This window comes from Drosophila grimshawi, unplaced genomic scaffold, assembly GCF_018153295.1.
Source record: "Drosophila grimshawi isolate 15287-2541.00 unplaced genomic scaffold, ASM1815329v1 contig_44, whole genome shotgun sequence".
In the NCBI taxonomy this organism is placed as follows: Eukaryota; Metazoa; Arthropoda; class Insecta; order Diptera; family Drosophilidae; genus Drosophila; species Drosophila grimshawi.
In genome coordinates, this window is record NW_025063240.1 from 21,061,164 (window position 1) to 21,080,173 (window position 19,010).

Sequence of the window (19,010 nt, forward strand, 5' to 3'; positions counted from 1 at the left end):
TCTAAGGCGCAGTTTGTTATACAAATAATTTGTAATGAATATTTATGAAGAAGCGTTCTTGAATCTGTAACATAGCACACTATACTTTTAAAACCCCCTCCCCACTCACCATCCCCTTCCCTCTCCCTATCGTATTAATTGTATATATTATGCGCAGTTTCTTTTTTATAATGTAAACATAAAATACAGCAACTTCAAAGCATTAAACTTAATTCCATCTTCATAAATCCGTGCGTGCCAAATTAGTATGCATATTTATAAACATAACGAAATATAGCAACAAGTTGTATGAAGAATGGTTTGAAAAACGAAAAACGCAACACTTAAAAAGAATCCGAGAAAATGTTTGCTTTAATATTTTTACAAAAATATATATATATCTATATATATCTTTAGTCTTAAACATAACTTTATAACGAGCTTTTAATGTTTAGTTACTAATTGTAAAATTCTTCCCAATTGTAAAATTCTCTTTAGTCCCATTGGATTTTCCCCAAACACATCTGCTATCCAAGTATTAGGCATGATATTTTGGAGTATGCTTATCCATTATTTTATATATATTTTGTATAAAGGCCAAAATGAGCAAAAATAAATTTTAAATTATGTATATGGAAGCAATTATTTCATCTATACTTAAAACAAGTTTTTGATTTCTTAATGCAATGATAAATGGGTTTTGCGGTTGGTAATTGAACTTGACGGAAAGAATTTTCATTTCAGGAATAACAAATAAACAATTACTGCATCCCAATTGACATTTATTTAGCCTTGATCAGACTAAATGATATGAATCGGCTTCGTTTTCAGATGAGAAAGTTCTCTTCTTCTGCTCCACCTTATTTTAAAAGTGCAGCCTGAAAGAATGCTATGAAAATTTAACATTCAGGCAACTGTTGCTTAGACCTGGTTGCAAACTCAGCTATGTAGTGAGTACAGAAACCCAAACGTGCTACTTCAGTACATTTTGCGGATTTGCATAAAAGAAAAGAAAACTAATGTGAATAAAAGCAATGGAGCCACACTTCTTCTGAGCACAACAATTCATTCATGGCATTAGTAATACGTTGGGTAGTCAAGCAAAAAGTCGACTACTTCCTGGCTGCATAACAAAAAAACAATTAAGATTATGGAACTGTGAAGATACACAGCAGATGAAAAATGCAAATTATTATTAAAAACCGAACGGGGGCAACGAGAGGCGAGCGAAATAGCTGGGCTAGAAAGCCAGTCGAAGATGTAATCAGTGAGCGGGCAAGATAATTAATAAATGGTGCAGCAAATGGGCTGTAGACTGGAGCTGGAGACTGAAGACTAGCTGGGAGTAGTAGCTTTGGATTGGGCAGAGCCGGCGGTTACCTGCCGCAAATTCAATTAACGAGTGACGCTGCCAAGAAATGAAAACATAAAAAAAAGTAAGCAAGCGAAAGAAATACAGCAAAAAATTATCAAGAAACAAGCATATAAAAAAAAGTTTCAAGTGTAAAGAAAGGAGGTGTAAAACCAGCGTGGCGAAAATACACCAAAAAAAAAAAAAACAAAAAAAAACAAACGTAAAAAGGTAAATCGTAAAAGCCCAACAACCAAACATCAGCAACAATAACAACAACAACAACAACAACAACCACAACAAGTGCTAACATAGACGAAAGAGGAGCAGTTTTTGTTTTTTACGACACCAACCGGAAGCTGAGCGCGTTAAAAACTTGACTCCACACAACAGCAACACCAACACCAACAACAACAACACGCCCAGAAGAACTGTTAGTGGACATTTGAGATCTTAGATTCAGCCGGTGGACCGAGAGCACGACTTTGGGGCTTGGCAATTACAGTGTTGGCACCAATGCATACATGGTCTTTAGAATGCATAAAAGCGGAATTATTAATAATAATAAAATCGCACACTGAATATATACATTTAATGACCCCCTAAAGTGCGTCTAATTGGGCGACGTGCCAGCACCGCGAAGAAAATACCGTAAAAGATTCTTTCAACCAAAATACAGAGAGCCCTCCTCCTCTTTCGCCTACTCCTCAACCTTGCCATCTTTCCACTTTTCCTCGTTCTGCTCGTTGTTCTCAAGCCAGACAGAATGGGCACAGCGCCAAGACAGTTCATAGCATTACGATGGTTTAGAGACATTCTCTCTGCTAAAAACGGGAAGGAGGGATGGAATCGGGGGCACCTCTTCACCTTCGCCACCGCAGATGAGGCGTTAATTAGAGTTTAAGCCGCAAAAACAGGCAACACAGACTTCTATTATTTTTTTTGTTTTGGTTTTTTTGTTTGTTTATTAGTTGGGAATGAATTTCGCGCAAATGCCAGATTGCAGCACTAACAAGAAAATAAGGCAAAAATTCTTGTAAATTGTTGTTGGTGTTATTTTGCCTTGTTTGCTCAGTTGTCCCTCGTGCTTAAATTGGGTTAAGTCAGAGAGACCACGTTGACAATTGCAGACACGAAAAGATTTTTAACAAATTGGTCAAAAGCTGTAAAAGCTTAAGTGGTAATTACAAAGAAAATTTGATAATGGTATGTTATAGATAACAGCTAACTGAAAGTGACTTGAAAATTAAATTCATTGGAGACCACATCTTTAAAAAAGATGATAGCTTTGACTGTTGTCAAAAATGTTAAGAATGTTTCTTTCAATCCTACTTAGATTAGCAGATGCATGTTTCCATTGCCATAACCTGCGAACTCTCCAACTACTGCATACATTTCAATGTTTGTGTTTGATCTATAAAGTCTTTTCCCAGGCTCTATAACAATTATTATGATTAGTTAATGACCAGTTGAGCAGTGAGCTTAACATGTATTAACATAATATTAAAAAGAATTGTAATAAATCTTGTCTCAACAAGTTTACGAGTTCTGAAAAAACTTTCTTAGTAATTTCAGTGAAATTAGCCCTGTATGCTATTAGCTGCTAAAAACCGTTCGAGTTGCATGCTCAGTTTAGATCACTTCGTGTTATGGTAATATACAGGTCCTTAAGCTGCATGTGGCATTTATGAGCTCAGATTTTTTTTTTAGCAACCTCCTCAACTGCTCTGCTAAAGTCGAAGAGTTCAATTTCCCACCCGCTGTTTTTTGGGTGCCGGCTGACAGCAAACTGCCATTCATTATAACTTGTGGCGAAAGTTTTCATCTTTTAGCCAAATCACTTTTGTCTCAGCAGCTTCTGTTGCACATTTTGTTCAGCAACAACAACAACAACAACAACATATGATGGCTAATTATTTATCTTGTTTTTTATGGCTTGCCTTTTTGTGGTAGTTTGGTAGTTGGTGTGCTGAGGTGTTCGCGCTTCCATAAGTATTTCTAACACATGTCGACTCCCCCAATAATCTATGACATTGACTACCGTAAAGCATCTAGCACATTGATTGATTAGCTGTTCTATGGCCACGGGGTAGAGATTTGCATTTAATATGGATAGATATACCGAATTCGACACATTTTCGATAGAGCATCGACAATAGATGTAAGTGGGCAAAGTTTGGGGCGGTATCATTAGAAACTCCAGGGCATAACTTTCTTTCACATCATTAAAGAAAAAATACATAAAAAAACACCTAAATAGATAAAGAAACAAAAACAAATTAGACAAGAAGCAACATGACAAAAGACCAGCTAATAGTATCCGCTTTATAGAATTGACGCTCGGACGGCTCCGATGGTCATCTTTAAGTTGCATGTCGTAGTTTCGATGTTCTACGTAAATTTCTTCATTTCGTTGGCCAACTTTACTCGGCTAATTAGCCACGATTTGAGGCGATGGCATGCAATGTGAATTAAACAAAACAACAACAATAACAACAAGAATAACAACAACAACAACAAATCAACTACAAATTAAGGTGCCCCACAGGTTGAGGCGCTTATGAATTTAATTGCTCAACATTACGACGGTGGCCTTATCAATTTTCCCGGCCCTCTCGTCAGACATAATTATTCTTAATATTTTTACTTAAGTTCAAAAGTTTTTCAACTACTTCTTCAGCATCTGTGGCTGCTACTTGGTATTTGGTATTTACATTCATCTGCGCTGCGCCTCTTCCTCTGGCAACAGGAAGCTGAGAGAGATTTCACCTGTTTTGCTGCCAACTCTTTTTTTATTTTTGGTTTATAACTTTTTTGCCTTAGAAAGTGAAATTTAACGGCGCTTGTAATTTGCCTCCCCGCGGGTTTGGGAGCTGCTGAGCTGTGAGCTGGTGTGCTGAGAGCTGCGATGTGCGATGTGCTCAGTGCCCAGTGATAAGCCATTAATCAATGCTATTAGAGGGCCACGAATAAATAAATAAATGTTTGAATGCTTTGGGTTTTGTTGTTGATTATTGATTCATAAATTGATAAACAGTCGCACTAAAATATCGCAAAGTGCTGAGGCGTAATAGCTTTTTAATGCCAACCAACTGGAGCAAGGGCGAGTGAAAGTGCTGAAATCTTAAATCCAAATCTCAAAACGGAGGCTGCATTTTACAGTATCATAATATGCAAAAATTGGTATTGAAAAACTTAATGGATTTCAGAGTCATGCAATGCGATAACGAATCTGTTGATTGCACTCTATTGCAATAAAGTGCAACAACAATAAGACAAAAGCGACAAAAATAATTATTCGCGTGCATGGAAATGCCAAAAGTGGAAATACCCTAGGTTATATATTCAAAATGAACTAATCTTTATAGTCAAGCAGATCCCTTAAACTAACGTTTAATGTTTGAACGATGTTTAATGGAGCAGCTGATTATATGAATTAGCATGCAAGTACAGTAGGCAAATAGTCCATTTCACAAAGGTTGGTCAAGCCAACTTCACATTTAATGCCGATTAAGCTTTAACAATTTTGTTGCTTAGCATTTTATCTTCATAATAACCTCGATATGCACCTTTGTGAGTGCAGGGTATAATAATAGTAATCGTATAGTGCAATGCCGAGTCATCAGAGTGCTGCGCACAAAGAAAGCGACAGACTTACAAATCATGCATAACACAACAACAACATCAACAATGACTACAAATAAAAAAAAACCTATTGAAATATCCACATTTGTTTCCATTCATGCCATATGGTGTAGAGTAGATGGATTTATGTATTTGTATTTTTGTTGCACATGCAGATGAAATTGAAAGTAAGCCAGAGTCTTGGCTTGGCCTCTTCAAAAGAGATGCATTCGTCGATTATTTTCTAATTACAAAAGCAAAAACTCTCCTCTCTACTTGAGCGATGTACGTTTGTACAATTCGTCTCATCAATCTGTCAGAGCGTGGCTCAAGTGAAGAAATTTTCCCCAATTCAAGCGAAGGCGAGACGCAATATGTTGTACCAAAGAAGGTGTTAAGTATGCAAATGACAGGGCAGTCGCCAGTTGGCAGTCAGCAGTCAGCAGTCAGCAGTCATGTTGTTCCTACAATGGTAATAACCACAAATAATCACAACAGTAAAAAACAACAACAAAAACAACATCTGTTATGTTGTAATATTTACAAGGCACCACACATTTATGATCTTCGTAGGCGTTGCTCAGTTGCTAACGAACCGAACCCAAAAGCCCAAACAGCCCAAGCAGCTCAAAGTCATATCGAAAGCACCGAAAGCGAGTGGTAAAAGTGCGCGCTATGCGATGATTTGACCCCAAAGAAAACTGAAGTCGTATCCAAAATCCAAATCCAACAGCCACAGCCACTAACCAAAGGCAAAGGCGAAGATTCGCATCTTTTTTTCTTATTTTTATTTTTATTTTTTATTTTTTGGTTACTTGTACATGTGCAGCACCGCGTGTACTTTCTCTACTTAGAGCTTTTAGCTGGTAAGCGCGAGTTTTCCTCTCGCCTACTGCTGCTTCTTCTTCAACACTTCTATTTGTATCATACCCTTGAAGAAGGTAACGCTTTCAAGTAGTTGTCTTGCCAATATTAAAATTGTCAATTCTATTTATTTTGTACACATCAAACTATATTGCAAACACATAGATTGCCTAATATAATCCATGTTTTCCTATTTTTTGGCAACAGTTTAAACCAAGTTATGGCTGTGGCAATATTGAAGCCATGTCCATTTGATTTTAGTCATAAGGATTTTAACATGATTTTCGAGCGTCTCAAAATTTGAATGTAGCATAGATATAGGGGTATGTTATGTTATGGCATTGTTTAGATTGGATCAGTGCCTATTTGGCATTTTTTGGGAATTTATAGAATAAATCAGGTTGCAAAGGATCCTAGAGTATTTCAGCTTCGACATCGCATTTCTTTTCGTCCAATTTTGTTTAACTTTAACTTTAACTTTGGCTGCCACGCCTTTTGGGTCGCGCCTAATCGAAACGTGTTCGGAATATCGGGAGAGCAAAAGTTCTCTACAATTCACATTTGTATTTAGGTAAGATAACGTGATATTATAATGAGTATTTAGGTACGCAGTTAGCAAACAGGAAAGAAACGAGACAACTGTTTGATGTTGTAATTAACTCTCATTAGAGACAGCCGCAGAATCACATTTATATTTGGGCTCTCGATCTCAGTCAGAGTTTCACTTTCGCTGCAACAGCAACAATGGTATCAACAAACTGTTTAAGTGTGCTATATTTAAGTATTTACTTGGACAACAATGCGCCAAACAAAGCGAAACTAAAAAGCCAAATAAACATTAAATCTCGCACGAATTGCTTTTTTTTGTAGTACTTTTTCTCTTTCTTGAAGCAATGCGAATTCGTATCTAAAGACGCGTTGATTGTTTTTCTTCTACCCAAAAAAAAAAACCCAGTACAGTGTTTGGCTAGACAAACGATCATGGGAAAACAAACCATGAACAGCTTTGTTTGAGGAGCGGTGGAGGTGACTACTACCAAGTGCCAAGTCCATTGCCAATTTTGGGCTGTTAACCAAAGAAAGTGTAGCCAAGCCCTAAGCGCAAGAATCTCCCGCTGTGACCAGCAGCGGCCTTAGGTGAAGTTTCAGTTCGGGTACGGATTTGGATTTGGGTCTTGTCTTGGCGAATCTGCGTGCTCAAGTGACCCGCTGCGTAATTAATGACAACATACACCTCAAATTTAAGCCCCATCTTTATGACATATTTTTTGCACTTAGCCCCAAAGACGTGCGTAATGGCAAAAGGAAATATTTGTAAATATTTTTGCGAGTCACGAAAATTCACAACGTTATGAAATCTAAGGATTTAACTGTAAACTGTTTTGATTTATTTCATAAGAGATTTGAGTTTTTTTTATGAAGCTTAACTTACCTTATGGGGGCATTGCATCGTTCAAACTTTGAGAAAGATATTTATATTTTGAAAAAGATTTCATAATACATTTTACACATAAGTACTTGCGTGCTTATGAGCTCAACTTTTAGTCACGTACTCATCTCTAAGCTAATCTATTGGAATTTTTTGCTAACTATTTACTTAACGCTCGTTTAAAGTTTTGAACAAAAACTTTCATTGCTAATTAGATGAGTCAACATTGTGAGCATAAAAAACGCAACAAATATGCTCATATCCTGTTGATAGTAATTGTTTAAGCAACTTGAACTGAACTTTCCATTTCAAAGCGTAAACTTCAACACAAACTCAACTGAACTCAACACCAAATCAAATTAATGAAATGAATAAAAAAAAAAACGAGACTTTCGCAGGCGCAAAAATATAAAAAAAAGGCAAAAATCTAATTTAGGTGCAGAGAAAATCAAGCGCATCGCACGGTCGGCAGCCAGGCAGGGAGACAGACAGGTTGGCTGGCATCCTCTCAAAGGTTATTTCTTATTTCTTTATTTTTTCTCAACGTAGCTGACAGAAATGATGATGATGTATGCGCCTTGGCAGCTCATCAACTTTGAAGTTGGCAACTGGCAACTGGCAACTGGCAACTGGCGGTTGGCAGCTGGGAGCTCCGAGCTGCGACGCTGGACGAGCCAGTTGCCATGACATTATCAGCAGTTGTAACGGGCACAAAGGCACATCAGGGGGAGAGTGATTTGTGGAGGGGAGGTTGGGATAGAGGGATAAAGGCGTGTGGTGGGGTGGGTATACAGCCAGTGCAGAATTGTGGGCGGTTGATGCTTTCAACCGTTGCTGTATTTAATGAAGCTGCTCCACGCCACATTACCTGGAAACAATTGTGCAGGGGGGCAGCTGTTGCCAGGCAACACACTAAACACAACCTTCAACATTGACTTCCCCTCCCCTAACATTACCCCCTCCATATGCTATAATAATTGAAAACCTGTATGCACAAAATGGTAATAACAATTGCATTAAGCCAACGGCAATTGCTGGAGACGCCACTCATAAAATGTTAAATACATTTTTAATGAACTCGTAAAATCTTATTAAAATGCAGCATTGCAGCAGGCCAAGGTGGCATGCGGCAAGTTGCAAGCAGCATACGTTCCGTTGCATGTGTGTGGTCTAAGCCGTTGTCGACAGTTGCAACATGGGAATCATTTCCACCCAAAGACACACACAGACACACACAGGCACATACAACTTATGTGAAGTCATGCTTTAATTTGATATGGGTCCTCGATGCTAATTGGCCAAAATAAATTGATTCGCTTAACTGTTATTGATGAGTCGCATTTATGTAAATGGCATTTTAAATGGTCGACAAATTGAATCAACAACTTTTGACAGAGTGTCTGTAAATATGCATAAATACGACAAAGTTTATGAATCCCTTTAAAAACCTTTTTGGATATTAAAATGCCAAACAGAGCGCACAAAACAAAAAACGCTAAAAATGGCAACGCATATGAAACTTAAATATCACACGACTAACAACTACCCTGTAAAGCTTTCGTTACAAAGAGACATAAAGAGATTGCTAAAATAATTAGCTAATCGCCTGACAGATCCAAAGATACCTCTGTTACCTACCAACAGTGACATAATAGAGAATAATCAAGTTGTCTAATGGCAAATTTAACAAATAGTTGCTGGCATAACTTATTATTTTAATAACTTATTTGATTGTTAAACTAAAATACCCAAGTGGCAAGCAATAAATGCACTTAATGCGTACAGGGTATAAATAGGACAAGGAATTACAAGAGCAACAGCAACAGCTACAACTACACAGCTATTTCACACTTCACGGTCCAAGTTGCCAGCACACAAAGTGGCCACTGAGGATGCTGGCTGGCTGCCTGGCTGCCTGGTTGGCAGGCATCTATCTATCTATCCGCTCTGGGGGTAATTAAGAGCGTGGGATGACGGAAAACCACTGAACAGCACTTGAAAAATATGCGCAGAAAATGCAAAAATGAAAATGAAAAAACAACCAAGTAGAAAAGTAAAATCATGAAATATGTGAAACATGCCTCCAAGCACAACCAATTTCAATGGAAGACGACAGAGCTCGACAGACTCAGCTCAGAGCAGAGCAGAGCATGCCCTGAGAATTGGGGTCAGAAAAACACTTTCATCATTGAAAGCGTAAAAAGAATCCATAAACTAATTTGCGTGTTAGCATAAGAATGCAGCAACAGCAGCATTAGCAGCAGCATCAGCAGCAGCTCAAATCGAGCAATATGACAAGACAGATTGAGATTGAATATAGGTATGATTTAATTAGCATATCAACAAGGCACAGCTTCAGACCCTCAATGTTTGGCTGCTGAAGTACAGTTACAAAAAATGCAAATGCTTCTGCGATCCAATCCGATGCGATGCGATGCCAGAGAACAACAGAGATTAGACCATAACAGACAATAGACCCAGTTTGTTAGTTTGTCAGCTAGTTGTTTGCCGTTCGTTGTTGTTGTCATTGGTTGGCTATGGCTGGTCTGTAGGTCAGAGCTATAGCGTTTGACACCCTTTCATTGCCACTGCTGCGGCTGCTGATGCTGCTGTTGCTGACAGCATAACTGTGTCTGCTCAGCTGACCCAGTAAATGTGTACTTTACATAACCAAAATGAAAAACAAGCAGCAGAACTCACTTAAATTACAACAATTATTACGATTATTGCGATTATTCGATCTATAGTGTAATTTGCACCGGATTATGAGATTTTGTGCGGCGCAAAAAGTTCAACAGCTGGCTAACTGTGCGTATGCGCAATGTGCGCCGAGAAAATGGTGCATCAGAACGATCAACGATGCTAAAGGGGCAAATGCAATGCACTGAAAGAAATTGTAAATAAAGTAAATGAAGCTGTTGTTGTTGAACATTGTCGGACAATCGCACAAGATGAGGCACTTCAAAAATATCTTTATATAAAACGATTAAAAAATAATAAAAAATGAAGTCAAAAGCATTTTCAGCTTGTCTAATTATAAAGCCAACAATTATAAATAGATCATAGTTCATAAATAATTCATTTCAAGCACACAATGTGTGCGCTCAGTGGATACGTTGGCAGTTGTTTGCACACCGTAACTAATAAAAGCAATTGCAACTCCCTCCAGCAACTTTGGCAGACCAACAGAAAGAGATGGCGAAAGAGAAAAACATAGAGATAGAGAGAGAGGGGGACAACGACAATGCGTGTAATCTTGTAGCGGTTGCTTGTAGCCCAAAAACGAAGAAAAAAATTGACTGCATTCGTCGCTGTTGTCACATTCGCTGTGGGATGAAGGTGATAACTTTCAACGGTTTCACGTTTGAAAATTGGCTACGACCCGAAGCGGCACTCTGTGGGAAATTAATGAATTAAGAGACTCTGGCGGTAAGCAGACAACTACAACTACAACAACAACAACAACAAGAGGAAAAAATGGAAATAAGTAATGCTCACATTACATTAGCGGCAGCCGCTGATGCCGAAGAGCTGTTGCAGTTGCAGTTGTTGCCAACGCCGCCGACGCCGCCGCCGCCAAGTGGCAGGCAACTTCTTTAACTCATTTCCACGACACTCAAATGAGCAAAATTATTGCGGTTAAGTACGCGAACGTAAAGATTTTTCCGAGCTGCAGCTAAAAATCGGAAAGTAAGCAAAAGAAAAGTTTCGTTGTTGCTTGTTAGACACCGAACAGCAAGAAGACGACGACGAAGAAGAAGTTGTTGCCCCATTGCTGTTGCAATGTTGCCTGCTAAAAAAAATTGGCAAGCGTCGAGGGAATTTTCGAATTTTTCGTTGCTGCCTCTTTTGTTCCGAGTCAATTCAACTTGAAGTGAAGTTGCCTCAGCTCGACTTTGATGCCAGATCGTGAATTAAATTTAAACAGCAGAAATACAAAATAAATAAATGGGACAAGTGAGCGCATCGCATCACAAAAAAAAAAAAAAAAAAACGAGCCTGGTGTGGAAATTATAGGGCTCTAAGCGATATCTTTTGGCAGAGATGCGAGCGTGACCAAACCAATTTAAATACGAGACGAAGGCAAAAAAAACTATAAACAAAGAAATGGAAAGACATTTTAATTCATTCATAATCATTTATGGTATTTAAATTTTATTCAAAATGTGTTGTAGCCACTGTTACTGCATATTTAAACATAAGCTGGAAATAATTTCATTTCATCTGAGCGTGACCAGACCTATTTAAATACGAGTCGAGCTTCTGGCAAAGGCTTCTACATATGCATAAGAAGAAAGGGAAAAACAATCACAATTATTAATGATCTGTCAATTGCATTCACTATTTCTGAATATTTAAGCAGAATCTGCGAACAATTTGTGTTCACCTATAAGCGACCAATATGAAAGTTCAAAAATGTCATGCTTTCTTGTTGCAACAACCAAAGTTCGTTACGCACGAACACGACATGCTGAATCCTGCGTAAGCGTGTCACGTCACGCGTTCAACTCTGCGGCAAGGCGGCAATGTAAAGTTGGGGTTGAGGTACTCAGGTCTCTCTCATCGCGTCTTGTGTTGCCTTGTCATTGATAGGCCGCAAAGAAAAGTACACGAAAGAAAGTAATCAACATGATCAACCATTGCAAAGCTAACGATACTCTCCAACCAGCCAAGCAGCCAACCAGGCAGCCTGCAACCAGGCGGTAGATGCGACCAAATTGGCACATTAGACAAATTGTTGCAGACAGCACTACAGCACTACAGCCAAAGCCAAAGCCAAAGCACAGGCGAAGTCTAAAGTCAATGTCGAATGCAACAACTCAATAACCAAAACCACTAAAAGATGCGAGTAGCGAGTTGCTGGCTGCAAAATGCAAAACTGGCTAAAACTGAAACTGAAGATCATAAATTGAATATTTTTCCACACAGAGTCTGATGATGATGGCTGCCTGTCAACCGCAAAGGTGAGAAAAATCCATCAGTCAATCTTACAGTTGTTGCTGACTCCGTTTCACAGTCAGAGTCAGAGGTGGAATCAGATCAGATGTCAGCGACTCAGAGAGGGAGACCTCTAACCAGTGCCAAAGAATGCGCACCATTTAACAATGCCGCACAATTTAAGCCATCATTGACCCATTTACTACCAAAAACAGTCAGCCACTTGGGATCGGATGCTTCTTGGCTTGTGTGATTCTACGATTCTCTTCTGTTGTGCTTCAACAGCCATAAAGTGTCGCCATTTAATTGGCCGGGAAGGCTGCTTGCCAAATATGTCGCAAGTGTCGCCCAGCTGACATTCGATGCCTCTTCAAATGCCGCATTAAACATGACTTTGACACTTTTGGCCGTGTCCAAAAACGCTGCGTAAGTCTTCAGTCATCTTTGGCCATTATGCGCTGTTACTCAACGGTCAAAGGGTTATGCTTGGTTTTTGTTTACTGTTTTTGTTACCAGAACTACCATACGGAATAAAGAAACTAGTCGATTAATAATGATAAGCTGATAGAATTGTGAATGGGCTTCAGCATTTGAATGTGCTTTCTTTAAAATGTGTTTTCACATTTAAGTGATAAGAAATGTGTTTCTCCACTTAAATAAAATGTTAAATAATGTGTGGCTTCATTTAAATACAGTTTTGATTTGGCTATAAATTCTTCAACGAAAACGCATTTCTTTTCAACTTATTTCTACTTCAACTTCTAATAAAAAAGAACAATGCAAAAAACTTGATGCCAGTTTGCGCTAGAAAAACGCAGGCTCAATCATAAAATATATATTTTAATATGATTTTTAAGCAGTTTTTAATGTTTAATATGTCTCAAGAATATATTCTAGAATTGAGGTTGTGTTTTGTTCGTCGTTCGTCGTGTAAGCTCGCTAATACTATAAACAGAGTATGAGTATAGACTGGGTGTTGTTGTGGGGTCTGTTGTTTAGCTACTATTATTGCCGCTGATGATTTGAACACTAGAAATTTTTCGTCATGCGCTTTAATTAAATATTGTTTTGACTTGAATTCTGTCATGTCATTCTAGTCATGGCTAAGACGATGGTGACTATGATGGCAAGTATGACTCCAGACTGCGATTCAATTGTGTAGCGGCAGTTGCGTGTGATGTCACTCACTTGGCTAAAACCGGCTAGTTGGCCGTTTGAAGTTCATTCCTTTAACACACACGAATACAAACATATAATTACAAATACGTTTGGCACAATTATGCCGCATAGCTGCTGCTGGTGCTGCTGCTGCACTTGTTGCAGTTTGTGCCACGACACACATTTAATTGCATCTGGCGCAACAAGTGCCACACAGAGTCCACAAACACAAGCGTCATACACATGCAACCTGCAAGAACAACAATAACAAGACGAGTTGGCTAAAAATAAAAGACGCAACACGCGAATGCGAATCTTTTAGAGACGCAAGTCCAGAGACAATTGCAACGCATGAAAATTGCTGCCTAGGCACTAAATTAAAAGCTTAATGCGACCAGCCCCCAGATAACTCGCAGTCTGAGATCCCCAACTGTGGGGAGCAGCAAGCAAGCAGCAAGCAAGCGGCAGCCCGCAGCTTCCCATTCACTGAGGTGCCTTGAGAAATGTTTATTCTTGCAACACTTGGCACGATTTTAATTTGGTTTTAGTGCTGTAATTCATTGAGCCAAAGCTGATAAATGGAAATGAGCACAATTAGTCGTGGGGGGTGTGACTCACATTATTGTTTCTCTTCTTTTTTTTTTGCTCTTCTTTTTACCTTATTGGGTATCCTCTGGTTTTGCAGCAGCACAGATTGCAGCTGTTGCACATTTGTTTCACTCTGACTCTGACTTACAACTGGTTTAAGCTGCGTTAGCTGAGTTATCTTGTGGATTTCTAGAAAAATTTATCAAGATAAAACCGGCATAAACCATTATCAACAAAACAAATATGCAAACCAAACCACATATTTTCATTTTCAGCATTGCTTACAACTATTAATTATATGAAATTCAGGCTTTCAAAGGAAATGAAACGCATTTGTCAAATATAAAATATCAAATGCTTATGAGAAAGAAAAATATTATTTGCAAAAAGGTTTCAAACCGAATCATATTTCAGTTCCGGCAAAGCTTGTGAGTCGTTTACAAATTATTTTAGGATATTAAACGGACGGATGATATCAGTTCCTTTAATTGGTAACTGAATTACGGTACTGGTTTTGAATTTCAATCTATAAAGTTGCGTTTCCAATTAGACAACTTGCTGGCCTATGCCCTTTTCCGACAAATATTAAAGTATTCATTAAATTTTACGCAAAAAAACTGAAAGAGTTACTTCTGAAAATTTGAATATTAAAGCAGTTGCTGCAGATGTAAATGCTCCATTTAAGTATGTATGATAAAAAGTGTTGGTAAAATGAAGACACATGTTAACTAACTGGCCCAGTGACAAAATTACGCTTTCATAAGACGAATCGCATATTGTAACGTCTTTTCAGACCAGAAAATCTTGACCATAAACTTAATACGCGTAGTTCACAGTTAAGGCAATCAAACCCAAGAACTCCGCCTTAAGACCCACCAAAAACAAAACAAAAATTGCCAGTTAGAGTCAAACAAATTGAATTCGCAGTGTGTGCAATTACTTAGTCAGCGACTTGATTCGTCTGTCTGTCTTGGTCTCGTCAGTTTGAGTGTTTGGGCATTATGCAATGGAGTTGGACTTGAAGTTGGAGTTGGAGTTGGGCACTTCAAATGTCTGGCTTGAACCTGATGGTTTCAACACCAACTCCCTGTGTGTGTGTGTGTGTGTGTGAGCAAGTCAACGAACCTGTGACAGCTGGGCGCAAAAGCTGTCCACCAAACAGCAACAGCAACAGGCAACAGGCAACGGTACTAAAGTATATAAAACCCCCAAACGGCAAAATGGAACATTAAAAGAACTTCACATGTTGTGTTACGAAAGCAGTCCACAAATGAAATAAGAAATGGAAGAACACTACTCGAAATGTGGTCAAGCAAAGCACCGGCAGGCAGTAGCGGCCAACTGCCACCAGAGTATTTAATAATGTTGAGTGTATGCAACTTGGGGGCGCCACTAATGAGCAAGCAAGCACAGCTGCTGCTGCTGCTGCTGCCGCTGCTGTTGATGCTGTTGATGCAAACTAAGGATTACACCCTGAGCGGTTAGAAGACATCATAAACAGCTAATAGACGCGTGCAGCGACAACTTGATTAATTGAAACTAAATGGCCCAGCGGCGCATTGTTGAACTCTTCTCGGACGCGGCTGTTGCTGTTGCTGTGGCTGCGTGTGTTGCAACAATTACAAAACGGCAGTTGGGAACAGGAAATGCAACAAGCAACTTGGTCACAATTAAGCAAATGACAAATGACGTTAAACTGCATGCAAAATGGCATTATTACTGAGAATCGAAGCGCCAGTCGAACAGTTGAAAGACATTTGCTGTTGCAGGATGCGAATGTTGCACAAACACACACGCACGCACACTCACACACGTAGACTAGTTAAATGCTGCCACAAGGCCAATGCGTCAGAAGACAAAGTGTTGCACACGGTCATTGATCGCCAGCAACATCAACATTCCAAGCCTCTGCCCGTTAGAAGTTGTGCAGTTTTAATAAATTTAAATGTGGCCAAGCCGCAGCAGCAACAACAACAATAGCAGCAGCAGCAACAACAGCAACAACAGCAACAGCAACAATGCCATTATTTAAACGGCAAACAACAATTGGTAATTGAGGCAGGCACAAGTTATGCGCCAAAGCACACAGTAAGAAATTTTATTATTCACTTGAATTACATTATTATTGCAACTTATTTTACAAGAACAACTTGCAAGTTCAACTCTAATTTTATTTTGTAATTTTAAGACTACAAATTCATTCAATTAGATAAAGCATCGTTTTACTCGCAATATTCAACCAAAATTTCTTACTGTGCAGCGATTGTTGTTGTTGCTGCTGCAACAGTTGCGGATGTTCAGTACTTAGCTTATCAGTAAATTTGTTGCAGCTCTTTTTGAGTTGGATTTTCGTTGCGGATAACGACGCAATCTTGCATAATGCACGGCAGCAACATGCCACAGCGGCAGCATCAACTGTAACTGTACTTTGCAACACCAACTGCTGTCTTCTAATGCCGCATTACACAAATAACATCTAATAATAGTAATAATTCAAATTAAATTCGCACCCAACACCAAAGTGGTAACTATTTGAAATCATTAAGTGATAAAGAGAGGCGCACACAAGCAGCAACAGCAGAAGAGAATGCCACATTGAAAAAGAAGAATATGCTTGCAATCGTGGCATTTTATCGCTGGCGAAAAAATCAGGCAGCAATTTGCAAAAGAGTGGAATCATTTGTACTATTAAAATAAAAATGAAGACAAAACTTGTAGATAAAGCGAAAATAGAAATAAGAATTTTGCAGCCAAGGCAAAGACCAACAAACAGCAACTGAAAGCCAATAAAGCGTTTGAGGCAGCAGCACCACCAGCAGCAGCAGCAGTCACAGCAGCAACAATTGCTAAGAAAAAGTGCAGACGCCGCTGCAGCAGCGGCAACAAAAATTACCGCCAAAGACCAAAAGATCAAACTGCAGAGAAATAAACAACAACAGCAAGAAAAACAACAGCAACAACAACAGCGACAGCAGCAGCAGAAGCAGCCGAAGAAAAAGCAGTTCCCCAACAGCAACAACAACTAGAACCACAATGGCAACAAAAAAAAAAAAGAATGAAAAAAAAAAAGGAAAAAAGGTAGATTGCCATTGGCACTTGAGCAGCAGCAACTTCGTGCAGCATCTCTTTCTCGCTCTGGCGCTCGCTTGCCGTCTCTCTCTTGCTTTTCATCAAGTCTGTCTATGCAAAAGTTGCTCTGGGCTGCTAACGCTAAACAGTTGCTGGCTAAAAGGGCGACTGCCAAGCTTTTCATTGCTAGTAAAGTTCAAGACTTGCTGTTGCTGCTGCAATTGTTGCTGTAGTTGCTGCAGTTGCTGTTGTTGCAGTTACTGTTGCTATTGCTGGCAGATGATCGCGTCGCGTTGCTTCGCTCGCATATTTAATGCCACAGCAAAGAATGCAGACGCCGACATTGCGTTGCATATGCATAAAGATAAGCTGAAGAAAGTTGCCCGGTTGCAAGTTTTTTGCTTTTGTTTTTTTGTTTTTTTTTTCGGTACGCGGCAACATGTGGCCAAATGTAGCAGCAGCGGCAACCCACTCACAACAACGGCAACAGCACCCACGATTTGCATGTGTGTCAATGCGAGATCAGAACTACAGTTTTCGAGTTGTCTAATGAAGCGCCTAAGGACTTTTCAATTGCATATCGGGGGCGTGGCTGCTCCATTAGGGCGGAGTGGAGTCGTCTCTTAAATTATGGACACAACTTTTGCGGCTTAAGCCGACAGCAGCAACATCTATCAGGTGCATTGATCTATGGCCATTTTTTTTTAATTAACGCTGGGTTTCTTTTATTGCGCGGCTATTTGAAAAATCAACAGTGTTCGAGTAGAGAGTGCCTGGCTGCAAGATACCCCATGTAAGCAGCTTGAAGATACATTTGTGGCAAGACCTGCGTACAATGTGTACAGGGTATTAAAATGCGTATCAGTATCAGGTATATGTGGACTATATATTTCTTGCTTCGGGCAGGGTCTCGTGTTGAACTCGTTACGTTTGTTATTGTTTTATTGGCTGCCGGCGTTCCCATGGCGCTATAGAAATTTCAATGGCAAAATGAACAAGTCTGCATATATATTATATATAAATATATATATATACATTTGAGAAAGGCCCGCTAGAAATGGAAATCTATCGAGAGATCATTAACAACAACGGCACGTACCGAACGCAGGGCAACACAGAGACAAAGACCGCTGGATCAGAGAGGAGAGAGGAGGAATAGCGCAGCTCCAATTAACTTTAAAAGAGTACACGCGACAAATTATATTAAATGTTTGTCATTTGGCTATAGTGCGCAGAGAGCTTATAAGAAAAGGAGACACCTTGGCCAACTAGGTGTCTGGGCGTGCGGCTGGTTATACCAGTTGCTGATAACAGCTTTTTTTTAGTTAGACCACATCGATGACAGGCCTAATGTTGACATTGAAGCGAAAGCTTAAGAATCAGGCCAAAATGCCAAGAATCTGGTCGAGAGCAGGCCTCAAGCGACAATGACTAATGGAGTAAGGCGCCGGAAATATACGCATAATATTTCAACAACTTTCAAACTGAGACAAGTACTTATCGCTTCTAACACAAATCCGGCGGCTTGCAACTGCACAAAATTTCTCATTAGCTTAGGCCGTGGCAGCGTTTCCACAACTCAACAATGCAACATGTTGCAAGCACAACAGCATGTTAACAGCCACTGTTAACTTTCAAGTTGCGCGCCTAATGCAAGTTTGGAAAATAGAAATGTGAAACTTTCGTTTGACAGCCGTTTTTTAGAATTGTGCTTAACTTTAGAATGTTGCTTGAACTAGAACTGAAGAACAAATAAATGATAAATGCATAATTTAATTATAAGTCTTTGAATCCGTATTATTTATTGGATTTTGGTTGGTATTAAAACTGTTTAAAACGTATCTTTCTTTCGCTCTCGCTTGAAGCTCGCGGACTGCGAAACCGGTCTGCAACGCTGGGAGAAAAGTCGACGTCAACTTCAACGGCAACAGCGACATTGCCGACGTCGACACCGACGTCGACTGCGGCAGCGTTTTCCGGTTGAAAATTTTTAAAAGACGCTGCCGCAAC

The 19,010-nt window shown here is 39.4% G+C and overlaps 1 protein-coding gene across 1 annotated transcript in view; it reads right to left on the minus strand.

Annotated features, from left to right (window-relative positions):
• LOC6557728 (elongation factor-like GTPase 1) overlaps window positions 1-19,010 on the minus strand; it is a 73,970-nt gene that overhangs the window by 25,097 nt on the left and 29,863 nt on the right. The window lies entirely within an intron of this gene.